The 15767-nt window shown below is 45.1% G+C and overlaps 1 protein-coding gene and 1 long non-coding RNA gene across 4 annotated transcripts in view; both read right to left on the reverse strand.

Moving 5' to 3' along the window:
- Positions 1–15767, reverse strand: part of LBH (LBH regulator of Wnt signaling pathway) — a 32876-nt gene that overhangs the window by 5037 nt on the left and 12072 nt on the right. The window lies entirely within an intron of this gene.
- On the reverse strand, positions 8512–15724 carry LOC146404900 (uncharacterized). The gene is made up of 3 exons (XR_014842338.1): positions 12129–15724; positions 10008–11808; positions 8512–9864 (listed from the first exon to the last, which is right to left on the reverse strand). It is a non-coding gene; the product is annotated as an uncharacterized LOC146404900 (long non-coding RNA).

Consider the following 15767-nt stretch of genomic DNA (forward strand, 5'->3'; position numbering starts at 1 on the left):
ACACCTGGCCCGGGACAGACCTGGGCCCCTGCCTCTACCCTCCGACCTCAAGCCCAGGGCTGTGCCCACGCTGTGACTCCACAGCTGAGAGAGGTCGCAACTGGCTTCTAATTCAGATCACCCAAGCTGAGGAAGAGCCAAAGGGACAAGCAGCAGCAAGGCCAGCAGAGGGACAACAACAAGGGTGCAGAGCAAGTGATCTCCTTTTATGCTGGGAAAGGGTCTTTAATGAACTAAAAGCAGGGGGAAACGTTAAAATAAGGAGGATGATGGTGGAAGATATACCAGGCACATTTGCTGAGCAGAATCTCCGTCTCCACAGTAATCCTCTGAAGTGGTGTGATCACTACTGGCTGGATGAGGAAACTCAAGCACAGAGCAGGCAAGTGACTTACTCAAGGCCACAGAGCTAGGAAGTGGTCGGGTGGGGACCCAAACTCAGGCCCTCAAGATTTCAAAGGAGATGTTCATGTGTTAAGACAGTGTCAAGCCAGAGACCCTGATTTTCCACGAGACCCTAACAAAGCCCTCTCCGCCGCCAGGGCCTCTGTTATTCCTTTGATGACGTGAAGAGATTGTCTGGTCTCACTGGATGGGTACAAATGCTTGGCAAATACCAAGACGATAAAATGCTTTGAAGACATATGCTAAATTCAAATTGGAATGTCCTCTTTTGGAGCAGTTTCAACAGGACTACGGTAAGTACTCAATCCCTAAGCGAGAGGCAGCAATACTAACAAGTAATTAAAACAACTCCAAACAATGCTTTTCATACCAGAGCTGCACAATTAAGTCTTTTAAGTCCTTGGGGGACGTCTGAGCATTGAACTTCTGATACTGCTTAGTTGCCAGAGAACTTTGCTCCCTGAATTGCTCAAGCCAAGCGCCATCAAAAAAAAAAAATTTTTTTTTTTTTACAAAGCCTGTTCATTACATTTCAAAAAATCACTATAATAATCCAACCCTCCCATCAGAGATTTTATTTTATTATCAGAGAATACAATTTATGCCTCTGAAAATTGTAGCTCTCTCCAAAGACAAACAAAACGCACCCAGAACCAAACAGCTTCTCATTTCCTCACACCCAGACAGAAAGCCTTGCAAAGCGTAGCCTAGTATTTTGCCAGTACAATCTTATCTCCAACAGCTGCCTAAGAGGCTGACCCCAAGGAGGTCAAGATTTTTCCACTAAGTCATGCTTTTTAATCATCTAGGCAGCAGAAAAATGAGAGGTTGCAACGGCAATTTGACAGGGCGGGGAAGGCAGTGGAAAAAAGGACTCAAGTCAGACTTGCCAAGCACATGACAGGTAGGGCTGGGGCAGCAGGCCAGCCCGGCATGCTGTTTGCCTGCAGGAACTGGCAGGGAATAAAGCACTGCCCCTGTTCCAAAAAGAAACTGCTTCTGGTTAAACCTCTTACCCCAAAACACCCCTTCTCCCCGGACTGGGGAAAGGCCAGGGAAATAAAATCCTTTTCTCTTTTCTCTGCAGGAAAGGCTCATTTCCAAGAGGCTCAGAAGGGAAGATGAGGAGGCTGAGAGGCATTTCCCACCCTCACCCCAAGCACAGGACAGATCTAGAATCATCCATCCCAGCTGGGATTCTGTCAGCCCTGCCCCTTCCGCTGTCTGCCAACCCTGGACTCCTCATCCAGCTGTCACACTGGGCTGCCAGCCCAGATGGACAGCAAGCTCCCTGCTTTGCAAATGGGGAGACGTCTTCAAATCACCTGCACCAGGAACATTTCGCATCTCCCTCTGGAGGAACAGCAGGCATTTAAACTTGGGCATGGCGAAATTTACAGAGGCCATCCTTTGCCAGGTGGCCTCCAATCCCAACAAGCCCTGACATTTTGGGAACTCCAATGAGTTCACTCGAAAGGTCAAAGGAGCTTGAGGACCTTCTAGGGAGAAACAGCGTGTGATGTCAACATACTGGAACTTCTGGCCGTGTAGATCAGAGCTGTCCTGGAGAACTTTCCACAATGATGGAAACGTTGGAGTTCCCATCGTGGCGCAGTGGCTAACGAATCCGACTAGGAACCATAAGGTTGTGGGTTCGATCCCTGACCTTGCTCAGTGGGTTAAGGATCCGGCGTTGCCGTGAGCTGTGGTGTAGGTTGCAGATGTGGCTCAGATCCCGCATTGCTGTGGCTCTGGCGTAGGCCAGTGGCTACAGCTCCGATTCGACCCCTAGCCTGGGAACCTCCATATGCCACAGGAGCAGCCCTAGAAAAGGCAGAAAGACAAAAAAAAAAAAAAAAAGGAAATGTTTTCTATCTGCACTGTCCAATGGTAAGCACCAGCTACAGGTGTCTATGAAGTACTTGAGACTAAACATTTTAATTTCCTTTAAGTTTTATCAACAGACATTTAATAGTAATATGAAATTATGTGAAATATATAACGTTAATATAAATTTGAATAGCTACACAAGTAAATGGTTAAATACAAGACACAGTGAAAGCAGGCCTGTCCAGGAAGCTCAGGATGTTTCGTTGATGGACCAGCACAGGCAGTCTCAGAGCAGGGAAGTCTAGGTTCAGGAGTTCCCACTGTGGCTCAGCAGAAATGAATCTGACTGGTATCCATGAGGATGTGGGTTCAATCCCTGGCCTCGATCAGTGGGTTAAAGATCCGGTGTGGTCGTGAGCTGTGGTGTAGATCACAGACACGGCTCAGATCCTGCACTGCTGTGGCTGCAGTGTAGGCCAACAGCTACAGCTCCAATTCGACCCCTAGCCTGGGAACTACCATATGCGGAGGGTGTGGCCCTAAAAAGAAGAAAAAGAGAGACAGAGGGAAGTCTGGGGTTGGGGTTGAAGGTGAGCTCCTGGAGATGAGGAATAAGTCAGCAGGCCTTTGTTCAAGCATAAAAGTTGCCAGCCAGTCAGCTCCCATTTCACCCATGGAGGGAAACTGAAAGGTAACACCAGGGCCCCAAAGCCCTGAAATTTGGGGGCCTAGGTATCAACTGTCTGCCTCTCAGCCAGGTGACTCAAACCTGGCTGCCCCAGGGGTGGGAGAGGAAAGAGATGTCTGGCACCTAGCATGGAAAATGTGAGCGGTTCTGGTTGGAGCAGCCCTCCCCCGTGTGCACACCTCCCTCCACTGTCCTCCCTGACAACTTGAGCTGGCCACCAAGAGGGCAGAGGGCTCGGCAAAGAGCTGAGAGATGCTAATAGGGAAAACGGACACCCCCGGGTAGAGGAGATGAAAGGCAGCTAACTAGACATAAAAGGCTCATTACCAGTTCTGCAAGCTGAGACCCAGGGAGCTTGTGCATCCTGCTCCTCTTTGCTGGGGGAGAACAGAGGCAAGAGGCTTGCTGGGGTAGGGGGAGAGGGGAGGAGGGGCGGAGGGGCTGAGAGGAATAACCAGGTCTCTCTCCAAGGCCCTGGGAGGCTTCGTCTCAGCATTCAAAATCACGCAATGAGCCTCTCCCCTCTCTGGTTCCAGTCGGGGGCGGGGGAGGTGGGGAATCAACCCCAAACTTGGAATGGAAAATCGCCACTCCCACAGGTAGAGGAGGAGTCTGAAAGATACAGCTTTTCCTTTGTCCTCATGTCTTATTATCTCCATAACCAGGGTCAAGTCTCTAACTTTTCTAAGTCTCGGTTGCCTCTTGAGTAAAATGAGGAAAGAGTTTCCTCTCTACAGTATTACATGATGCTTCAGGTTGAGGGCCAGTATGGTACCCAACAGGCTCAAAGGTGTGGTGGCCCATCCTCCTCTCCTCATTTATAAATTGGGATTAATGCTAATACCCATTTTATAGGGCTTTGGAGAAAAGCAAATGCAGGTACATACAAATATGTTCTGTAAACTTTAAATTCCTAATGATGGTTCTTATTAGGTAAATCTGGGGTTCCCAAGGCGCATTTAGAGTCTGCAGCTGTGGCTTAGGACAGGAGCAAATCAGCAGCATTCCTGGGCTTGCGCTCACAAATTCTAGGCCAGGCTCTTTGGAGAAATGGTTGTGACTTCATCACCTCCCCCTCAGTGCCTCTCTTTTCCCAGGGCATGGGTTAGGCCAGCTGGAAGGGGAGCCACTTGCCTTGGCCAGATCCTGGCCTTTCAGTAGAAGCCCCTGCAATCTCCCGCTTCTGTACACTTCCCTCCCTCCCCCAGCCTATTCCAGGGGCCTGTGGCCCGGGTTTCTTATTTTTCCTGGAGAACAACAATGGACTGGCCTTGTGTATTTATTCCTTCCTAGGAGGGGCTGGTTTCTAACAATGGACAGATCTCTACCAGCATCCTGCTCTGCCAAAGGCTGAATGAATGAGCAGCAACTAATTCAAAAGAAAAAGTACACTCTGCTTCTTTGTCCCCTAACAATATGTGAAGGCAAGAAAAATGTTCTTTGAAAGACTTGCCTCCTCTATTTTATCATCATCATCATTATTTGCATGGTACTGACTTTTCAAAGTGAAACATGGCTGGTAAGAACAGAAAGAATTACAGCAAAGGGGCACAGTGGCTACCAACTGCATTCAGGGGAGTAGGGAGAACATTCTCCCACCTCCACCTGGATGCTAGTGACCTCATTCTCCATCCTTGAGACTCACCTCACTCAACTCTCCCCTGGCCTGGGTTATGGAATATCCACCTCACCCTCTCCTGCCTTCTCTATCTCTGACCCTATAGGAGACTTGAGAAGAGATTTGGGGCTTAATAACAACTGTTGCATCTCCTTCCTTTGGATTAAAGATGCTTAAGCCTGCAGCCTTGAAGCTTAAAAGAAAAGGAAATCCTCTGGATAAACACCATCTTTCATAAACATCTCTCCAACACACACCCATCCTGCAAGTGAAGAGTTCCAAATTCCAAGTAATTAGAACTAATTGCTACTGATACCTCTGGGCCCAGCAAGCCAATGGGCTTTTGGAATGTTAAAGAATGTTTCTCAAAATTCTCCAGTGTGGCAAGAAAATACTGCAGCTGTCTGGCATAGATGATTTCAAGTATCCACATTCTACTGTCCATATCCTTATTGCCCTTTGAAAAGAGCACATAAAAGAGAACAAAATAATGCCATTTGCAGCCACTTGGATGGACCTAGAGATTATCACACTAAGTGAAGTAGGTCAGATAAAGGCAAATATCACATGATATTACTTATATGTGGAATCTAACTTTAAAATGATACAAAAGAACTTCATTATAAAATGGAAACAAACTCACAGATTTTGAAATCAAACTTATGGCTACCAAAGGGGAAACCCTGGGGGGAGGAATAAATTGGGAGGATGGGCTTAACATAGACACACTACTGTATATAAAATAGATGAGTAACAAGGAGCTACAGTATAGCACAGGGAGGGCTACTCAGTGTTCTGTAAAATCCTGTATGGGAAAAAGAATACATATGTGTATATGTATAACTGATTCACTTTGCTGTACACTGAAAATAATACAACATTGTAAATCAACTATACTCCAATCATTTTTAAAAAAAGAAAAGAAAAAAAGAAAGAAGGCATGCTTTCCAGTCTCTGGGCCTTGAGGGATGGGCTTTCTCTCTCTCTCTCCCCCACTGGTGCTACCTAGGGGTCCCACAGCCACAGCCCCCTCTTGCAGGAAGCTCAAACCGCCAAGGCTGCCATTTCCAACCATTCCTTCCTTCTTTGTTTTGGAGACAAAGATCTTGATTGTGTAGCCTGGTCCCATAGCCTCCCCATCCTTGTCTTGGGCTCCCCTATTACATGGCTTCCAAACTCATCCCAGGATGGAAGCAACTCTTTCAAGTTTCTAAGGACTTGCTTACGGGCCAGCCTCTTGGCTTGGCCTTCATTCACCACCACCCGTGCAGCACACTACCAGGCCAACCTGCGTCAGGACTTTGGCTCTCTCCTGATTCTCATGACCCTGCTCAGATTCATCTGACCTGTCTAACCTCACCTTGCCTGTGCCCTCCCTGGACTCGGTGTCACCTAGGCTTTTCTCCTGGCTTCACCTGCCCATGTTAGGCTGAGGATTTCCCCCACCCACGCTGCACTTCCCTTTCCACCATCTGTGAAAATCTCCACTTGGATAACATCCAGCACCTCCACCTCAACTTTTCCCAAAGTGAGGTCATCAGCTAATTTATGTCTTTGAGTTAAAGACATCGCCCCCACCCCACCCCCACCAAACAGGAAGACCTGCTTAATGGTAGGTCCCGTAAAAAAAGGCCTGGAGATTTTAGCTGATCATTACTGCCGTATTAACACAAAACACTGAAGCAAACAGGGGTACCTTCCTAGAGGTCATTACACCAACAACGAGGCAATGCCCTGCTGTCCCCTGATCAGACACTTTCTGCTCAGTCCAGAGCAGTGGTTCTCAAGGCTCAATTCCCAAGGTCTTTTCAGGGAGAAAGTGTCTATGGAGTTAAAATGTTTTCTGAATAATACTGAGATGTCATTTGTCTTTCTTCCTGCGTTAATACTTGCACTAATGGTGTAAAAAGCAGTGGCGGGTGAAATTGCTGGCACTGAGCAAGAATTAATGACGGTGGCAGAAGCAACCTGTACTTGTAGTCATTGTATTCTTCTCTACCCCCCACTCACAATCAAAACAAAAAACTTCATGTCCTTGATGAGCAGTAAAGATTAATTCTTATTAAATATGGACTCTTTTTTTTTTTTTTTTTTTTTTTGCTTTTTAGCCAGCACTCGCGGCATATGGAGGTTCCCAGGCCAGGGGTCAAATCGGAGCTACAGCTGCCAGCCTACACCACAGATACAGCAACTCGGGATCCAAGCCGTGTCTGCAACCTACACCATGGCTCACAGCAATGCCGAATCTTTAACCCACTGAGTGGGGCCAGGGATTGAACCCGCAACCTCATGGTTTCTAGTCGGATTCATTTCTGCTGCGCCATGACGGGAACTCCTAAATATTGACTCTTAAGTACATGTTGTTTTACTACTCTGTGTGATGAAATGGTAAGTCAGCATAAAACACTTCTGGTGCATCTCAGCACAACGGTTGTCTTGCAGAAAAGCAGTTAGGAGACGGAATTGCAAGCTGCACTAGCCATTTTTTCCCACAGAACACCATTTCCAGCTGAAAGAAGGACTGACAACAAACCATGATTATTCACATTTGGGAATTTGGCAGCTATAAGCCTGACATTTTAAAGAAAAGGACTGGTGGTATTTGCTACCAATGATAAAAACTGAGGTCTCAGGCAAAAATTAGAACTTTGGAAAACTTCTATCAGCCACTGTAAGCTTGGCAGTTTCCTACTACTTGAAGAATTTCTGATGAGACCAGTGGAGATATTAGCTAATGTGACTTTTTGATATTATTAAACAAAACGTGTTAACATTTGGAAGATCTGCATAACTCAGTGAACCTATATTTTCCCAATGATCAGTGCAGCGCATTATGAAACCAAGCGTGGGTAAACGATTCATTCGAAGTGCAAGAAAGGCTAATGAATTTTAATGTAAGGGTACAGAAGGTTCACTGATAAGGTTTCAGATTCCACATTACCGCTAACCTTTAAGAAACCACCACTTGCTGAGTTTTGCTGAAATATCAAAGTAAAATATATGAAAAGGCTCTTAAAACATTTCTTCCTTTTCTAACTACATACCTACTTCAGCCAGGTTTTCTTCATTTACATCAACCAACACGGTTCACGACAGACTGAAAGCAGAAGCAGATGTGAGATTCTAGCTCTCCTCTAAGCCAGATATCAAGCAGATTTGCAAAAATGTTAAACCTTTCTTCTCACAAAACTTTTATTTTTGTTTTGGAAAAATACATTTATTTTTATTAAAAACCATCACTTGTATTAACTGGTAATGGTTTTATTGTTATTTTGAAGGAATTAACAAATAATTAAAAAATTAAACACTCTATTTTAATACCACAAGATATAACTCACATAAATATCTCTGGCAGTTCTAAATAGGTATTAAGAACATAAAAAAGACCAAGAATTTTTTTTAAAACTTGAGAACCAATGGGCTGGAGAAAAAACACCCTCATAAAGGTGCTTCTGTAAGTCAAAGTTAAAGGATGATATGTTTTAAAACTGGAAAAGCTTTGAGGAGAAACTAAAAGGTGCCTTCGTGTATGTGAAAGGCTGACATGAAGAAAAGAGATTTTTTTTTTTTTTAACTCCAGGGGGCCCGATCTAGGATCAGGATGGAGGATTTCACCTCATTGTACAACATTCTAGCACAAAATGATAGAATCAACTTTCCCCATTACAGATGCAGAAGTCAAGGTCTGAAGAGGTGACGTGAGTTGTATGAGATGACACAGGTAGTGGCAAAGCCAAGATTAGAAACCAGCTATCCAGATTCATGGTCCATAATCTCGCTGTGCTGAGAGGCTCTGGGCTCTGTCACCAGCAGTGCTCAAAGAGCACAGAGTGACCCAAGGCCATTCTGCTAGAGTGCATTCCCACATCTGTGAGAGACTGGCAGTCTTAAAAGTGCCCTCCCATTCTGAGAAGCCATAGGACCACCACTGTGATCCCAAGGACAGAATCAATATCCATGATCTCCAAACTTTGTTTTTTTGTTGTTGTTTTTTACACTTTTTATGGTAGTTGATTTACAGTGTTCTGTCCTTTTTTGCTGTATAGCAGAGTGACCCAGTTATACATCTATATACATTCTTTTTTTCACATTATCCTCCACCATGTTTCATCCCAAGTGACTAGATAGAGTTCCCTGTACTACACAGCAGGATCTCGTTGCTTATCCACTCCAAATGCAACAGTTTGCATCTAGTAACCCCCCAGACTCTCAGTCCATCCCACTCCTTCCCCGTCCCCCTTGGCAACCACAAGTCTGTTTTCCATGTTCATGAGTTTGTTTCTTTTCTGTAGACAGGTTCATTTGTGCCGTGTATTAGATTCCAGATATAAGTGATATCATATGGTATTTGTCTTTCTCTTTCTGACTTCACTTAGTATGAGAGTACAATCACCAGACTCTGTATACGCCCTACAAGAATTTTGAAAAACCATGTCTCCTTCTACAGTTCTTAAAACTGACACCTAAAGCTTCTGATATATAATAAATGTCAGCATTTTAAATTAAAACATGTAAGCCATTGTTTTAAATGTATACGCAAAGGCTTATAAATACCATGGCAACCATCACCTACTTTAAAAAAAAAAAAACTCATCGAAAAGCTCCTAGGTTAAAACTTAGCACTTCCTCTATTTGAAAATGCATTTCTATTCTACTGCTCCATGGAATTTTATCTTCATATACTTTCAAATATGACAGTTTTTAGTCATTAGCTTTCTTTTTACTTCTCTGCAATAAAAGATATATTCATTGTACATAAATTGACTTTTAATGTTTTTATGTCCTGGGACCCTAAGCCTTTTTAGTAAAAAAGAAAAAAATTCTGGATTAGCTTATTGCAGCTATTGGTATGGAAATGATCAATAAACATACCACAAATAATGATTAAATGCAAAGGTAATTTTTAAATTGATTTTGTATTGTGATAGGTGAGATTTATGAAACTTCTTAGAACCATTTTAAACGGTCCATTTGTTTGATGCCCCTAAGGTTTCTACACACTGGGGAAAGAAACCCTGAAAGATTCAAAGGAGGGCAAGAAGCAGGTCCTCCTAAAAAGGAGGTAAAGGGTTGGATTACCTGCGGTGGTGCAGTGGGTTAAGAATCCGACTGCATGGGAGTTCCCATCATGGCGCAGTGGTTAACGAATCCGACTAGGAACCATAAGGTTGCGGGTTCGGTCCCTGCCCTTGCTCAGTGGGTTAACGATCCGGCGTTGCCATGAGCTGTGGTGTAGGTTGCAGACGTGGCTCGGATCCAGCGTTGCTGTGGCTCTGGCATAGGCCGGCAGCTATAGCTCCAATTCAACCCCTAGCCTGGGAACCTCCATATGCTGCGGGAGCGGCCCAAGAAATAGCAAAAAAAAAAAAAAAAAAAAAAAAAAATAGACAAAAAAAAAAAAAAGAATCCGACTACAGCAGCTTGGGTTGTTGTGGAGGCAAGGGTTCAATCCCCAGCCTGAAACACTGGATTAAAGGATTCAGGGTTGCTGCAGCTGAGGCTCGGATTCGATCCCACAGCCCTGGATTTTCCATAAGCTGCGGGTGTGGCCCTTAAAAAAGAGAAGGTGGTGGAGGGCAATCTTGACAGGAAAGGTACAAAAAAAAAAATGGTGAGGCCTGTCTTTTAGGAAACACAATTTTGGAAAAGCAACCGAAGGTAGCCAAAGATGTGGAAACTGATTTCCCGAAAATGCCCTCTGTTGTCACATCCCTTGGAAAGTTTCTGTGAACCCCAGAGGCAGCTATCCTCTGGTTTTAACACCTTGTTAAAACATGAAGAGGTGTATACATAGAACATTTTTAAGGAATGATTTGGCTTTAAATCCTCCAATATTAGGGTGCCAAGGAAAACAGCCAGGAAGTTTCCTGATGCTTCAACTGCCATATCCAAGGGGGCACATGACCAAAGAAATACAGAAATTATAATGTAGTACTAGCTGATCCTTAAGAATGCTTCTATCTAAGAGAACACATTCAACTCTTGAAGAAGAAAAAAAAAAAATTCCTTCATGCTAACAGCAGTGACGCCAACCACACTTGTTATTCTGTCCTGTCCACGTACACACCATGGCTCAATTATATTTTTTTCTTTACTCACTTGTTTAAAACATGTTTTTTTTTAAAAAAAAAAACAAAACTCTATCACTACATAAATGGGAAACTAGTATTACTTGTCATAAGCAGTAACCATAAGATGCACTAACATTTTCAAAGTTTATCTATGTAACTTGTAAATTAAATTTGTAAACAACCAGGCATATGTGGACCTTACTGGAATGTTGGCCGAATGCTATTTACTTGTTGCAAAGAACCTAAAGCCTTGCAGAGCTGTTGGGTGGAAGGTCCTTGAACCCTGGCCCAAGACTTCCAATATGTTCAGATTTACTTCTAAGAGCCCAGCTTATCTTTGATTTCAGGGAAGTAATATTTCTAATATTTCTGGTTCTATGAGCCACACCTGGAACGCCAGGGAAACCAAGATGGTTCAGGGGCCTAAATGTACATCTGTTCAACCTTCTGGGTCTCCAGGTCAAGGCAACTTCACTGGTCTTCCTCAAGGTCACACAATGTTCCAATGTCATTTATAGAACAAAGGAGATAAGAAGGGCACTCAGCAGCTCATCTCCATTCATAATCCACAGGGCATGTCAGTATTCCCACTGTGGGACAAGATTATGATCACCCGCTATTTGGCAATGCTGGCTCAGTGTAGCCTAACATCTGAAATGTTATCGTCTCGGCTCAAAATAAGCAATTAACAAACTAGAGGAGATGTACAACGTCTCCCAAATACTTTAAAATAACCAAACACCCTTCTGACTCTGCACAAATCTCCTCCACTTTTTCCATCTCTACAGACTTTACACCCCCGAGATTCTATTTGCTAGAACAGAATCTATTTGCTAGAGCTTTCAATGCAGGGAGCTTGTATCATGATAACCTCTTTCATTTGTTTTCTGTTTTTAAGGTAATATATAATCAAGAGGCTTAATGATGTTGAAGCTCTTTGATTCAGTAATTCGACTTCCAGGAATTCATTCCAAGGAAACAAATCAGACTTGCACAGAGGTTTGTGTAAAATGATGCTCAAAGCCGGGTTCTCTATAAGAACAAAAGGTGCCACGACCTAAATATTCAGCAATAAGTGGTATGTAACAAAATGAAATACCATTTTATAAAGAAAACCAAATGACAGGAACATAGTCAGGATAATACTATAGTAAGTGGAAAAAAGATTCACTCTAGCATAACTAGTATTACCTCAACTGTATTTTTTTTTTTTTTTTTTTTTTTTTTTTTTTTTTTTTTGTCTTTTGTCTTTTTGTTGTTGTTATTGTTGCTATTTCTTGGGCCGCTCCTGCGGCATATGGAGGTTCCCAGGCTAGGGGTCGAATCGGAGCTGTAGCCACCGGCCTACGCCAGAGCCACAGCAACGCGGGATCCGAGCCGCGTCTGCGACCTACACCACAGGTCACGGCAACGCCGGATCGTTAACCCACTGAGCAAGGGCAGGGATCAAACCCGCAACCTCATGGTTCCTAGTCGGATTCGTTAACCACTGCGCCACGACGGGAACTCCCTCAACTGTATTTTTAAATAAAAATCATAGAAAAATACTGGAAGTAAACATATAAAATCTTTCAGTGATAAGAATGTGGGTATTTTCTTCCTTCGTAGTTCTCTGTATTTTCCTGAATTTCTAAAAGGAATTGCTATTATCTTTATATTTATAACAAACACATACACATACACTTTTACACTTTTTTGACTCAGAAATTCTACTCCTAAGACTCCACTCTAAGGAAACAGTATAAACTATGGATGAAGATTTATATGTAAAATTACATATAAATTATCACATTATTTGTAAGAGAAAAATGTTTACAATCTAAAAAAAATTCAACAATTGGAGAATGGTGAAAAAAATCATGTTGTAATTTTATAACATTGTGCAGTTATTAAAATGCTGCCTTTAAGGCATGTTTAAGATAAGCTGTAATGATGTGACACTGATGACTTACACACCGTAAAGTAAAAACGCAGGACAAAACTGTGTGATCTTGGCCACATAAAAATTACAAGTGCCGTGGAAAAGAAGGAAAAAGATGCTAAAATGGTCACAGTTGCGATTTATGCGTGGTGAGATTACGGTGAGTGGATAAAAAAAGTTTAAAGAAGAAACTAAAAATTCCAACATGGCATATGTTACTTTAAAAATCTGAAAAGTAGGCATACGCATAATAAAATACATACGTTACCATTGAAAATTACTCAAAACGGGGGGAAGGAAAAGAAAATTTTCCTACAATCACAGCACCGTGATCTAAAACAATCACTTTGAACATTCCACCGTCTGCCCTTTGGGTCATGAATAAGTGTTTGTGGGTATGAGTGTGTGTGGGTGTGGGTGTGCGTGCATCTCCCTGCAGGCACCTCAGACCCTGTCCACAGGGATCAGCGGCTGAGCTCAGTGCTGCTCAGGCACCTCGGGCTAATGCTCACCTGCGGATGAATCAGAGCTCACACGCAGAGCTGTGCCTAGAGAAAATGTTCAGGAATTTGGGAAAACCAAGGATGCTGCTCAGATCCAGGGTGGACAAGTGTTTCAAGCTCTACAAAGTAAAGGCCAAAGATGGGTTCAAGGCATACTGTTAACTCTGCCTGGGAACTACTTCGTGTTCAAGTTAGAAGGAAGTCAGATCTAGAGACCAGCTACCTCTGGACTGAGGTTTGTGACTGCCCTCTTGGCCAGGCAGGTTCTACTTTGGGTGAGAGACCCAGAACCTTCCTTCCCGTTGGCTCCAGTAAAATTCCTGGCTGAGTTGCAAGGAATTGCTATCCCTTCAGCTAAATGCTTGGGTGCCTCTTCTATACAGTTTACCTAAAAGGAGCTTCTGACAGTGTAAGGCAATTAATTCTAGCAGAGAGAGGGCCAAGGGAGCACCCAAACTTTCCTTGAGGTCAAAATGCTAGCAGGACAATGGTCTGGAGAAACCGGTAGTGAATTTTATTTTATTTTTTTTCTAAGACAGGTCTGTGCAATAAGGGGCCCGTCCTCAGTCGAGGAGTGAGAAGCAGGCACAGCATTTAATTCACTGATAAAGAATCCTCCTGAGCTGGGCTTGGAGACAAGTGGAGGACAGGTGGCCAGGTGAGCGGCAGCTGAGGGGGCACGGTGGCTATTTGATTGCAAAGGGGCGAAGCCTCGGCAACTCTGGGCCCCGTGTGAATGAGGGCCTGTCTTCATTCTCCAAGGATTATTTCAGGACTCGAGCCTGAAGGATCATTTCGGGACGTTCACTAGACACCCAGGAATAGCTCTTGGCTCCAATCACAAGATTCGCCACCCAAACTCATCCTTTTCCCTAAGAGGACAATCCTTCTCTCCAGCCACTTGGGTCAGCGTAGAGAAAGTGCTGATGCTATGAAAATCCACGCCACAGGACGGCCCGGGTAGAGGGATGATCCTCAGTGTAGGAAAGAGAGAGAGGAAGGGTCTAATCAATCACAGAGCCTTCGCTAAGCGACTGTTCACAGGACCCCGTGCCTGGCATTGTGGGAGCAAAGGGCCACCCAAGACACAGACCCGGGGTCTGGAGAGTGATGAACGCACCAGGGCTTGAGAGGCCTCAGGCCTAACACAGGCCCTTTGAGAGCAGGCCGGGTTGTATGGCTCCAGTGTGTGACATGTTGGCTAGGGAAGTGAAGCGGGCTTGTTCTCCCCCTGGCCGTGCTACAGACTCACTGTTGTGACCACGGTGTGTGTGCTGGGCCAGGGCATCTCTGCAGGCCCGCACCCGGGGGCATTCCAGAACAGCGAATGCCATGCTGACGTCAAGGCTTCTTTCGGGCCCTGAAAGGAAGGTGCTGGCTCCCTCGTACGAAGGAGACGCGACTTGAATAAAGTGGGCACTGACTTAGAAGGAGACAGCATACGCCCACACAGGGTCCGTGCAACGTGCTTCGGAGCCACATGGTCCTAACCCCTCTTTTGTGTCCCCGTCTTGCGAGGTGTCCCGAGCAGGGAGCCGGGTGGATGGGCTAGGGATAGGAGAAAGAAACCTCACTGGGTTTCCAGCAACATGTTCTGTCCATGACCGCACATCTCCTGCCAAGTGCTCTGGAATTTCAGCTTTATGTCTCTCCAGGGACAACTGAGGCTTTTTAAGTCTGATGTGAACGATGATTTCCTGGTGCCTGTGGGACTTCTGCGCGCCTGCTCAGGAGGGCCTCCAAAATTCTTGAGAACATGTGGGTACCACAGCTGGGGGCGGGGGGGTACCCAAGAGCCAAGGGCACCAGGAGGAGGAGACAAAGGAAGGTGATGACTTAGGCCTGGAGTGGCCTCGTGAGCAGGGGCTTGAGGGAGACGGAGCAGAGACACACGCAGGATCCCCGACCCATCACTCATTTCCACACCTGCATTTACACAGGTGGGAACAGGGAGAGCCAGGCTCGGGGGTCTCGCTTCAGTGGAGATGTGTGTGAAGAGAAGCGTTTCTGAGCTACGGCCGGACTTTTGAGGTTCCACCGAGCCTGTTCTCTGAGAGAGGAGATGCTGCTTCTGATAGAGAGTGAGGAGGGGAAGATTAAGGAGCCGACTATTGCTGGGTCTTGGCGACAGAAGAGGCAGAGCTCCTGTGTGGGGAGGACCTGGTTCTCAGCCAGCGCAGCACACAGACCTGTCCTGATGCAGAGCTAAAACCGAGGCTCGGGGATGGCAAGAAGCTAACGACAGGGCTTGGCACAGCCCCTCCTCCCTGTCATAGAAAACACCAGGATTTTCCCTCCCTCCTGTCTTGAGAAGCACAGGGAAGAGGCAGGGAAGCTCTTAGGGCAGTGGATGGAAGGGAAGGCCCAGGACACGGGGCACTGTGATGCGTGTAGGATTAGCTCCTCTGGTTTATGGCGCATCTGCCTGGCTTCCCCGAGGACAGCCCGCTGCCCCTCTGACTGGTGGATGGACGTCAAATGGCAGGAGTGTGTGACCACAAAGAGTGGGAGGGATACAGACAGGGATGCCGGTGAGGGACACGTGTGCCGATCAGAGAGGAATTCAAAGAGCCTAGGGAATGATAAAAGTTATCAGGCCGTGGTCCAGTTGCTTTATTTTTTTGTTGTTGTTTTTGTTTTCTTTTGTTTTGTTTTTAGGGCTGCACCCATGGCATATGGAAGTTCCCAGGCTAGGGGTGGAATTGGAGCTACATCTGCCAGCCTACACCAC

Source organism: Sus scrofa, chromosome 3 (genome assembly GCF_054392235.1).
Source record: "Sus scrofa isolate SSC_HxYL_T2T_F1_AM1 chromosome 3, Sscrofa_HxYL_maternal_Yorkshire_Landrace_v2.0, whole genome shotgun sequence".
In the NCBI taxonomy this organism is placed as follows: domain Eukaryota; kingdom Metazoa; phylum Chordata; class Mammalia; order Artiodactyla; family Suidae; genus Sus; species Sus scrofa.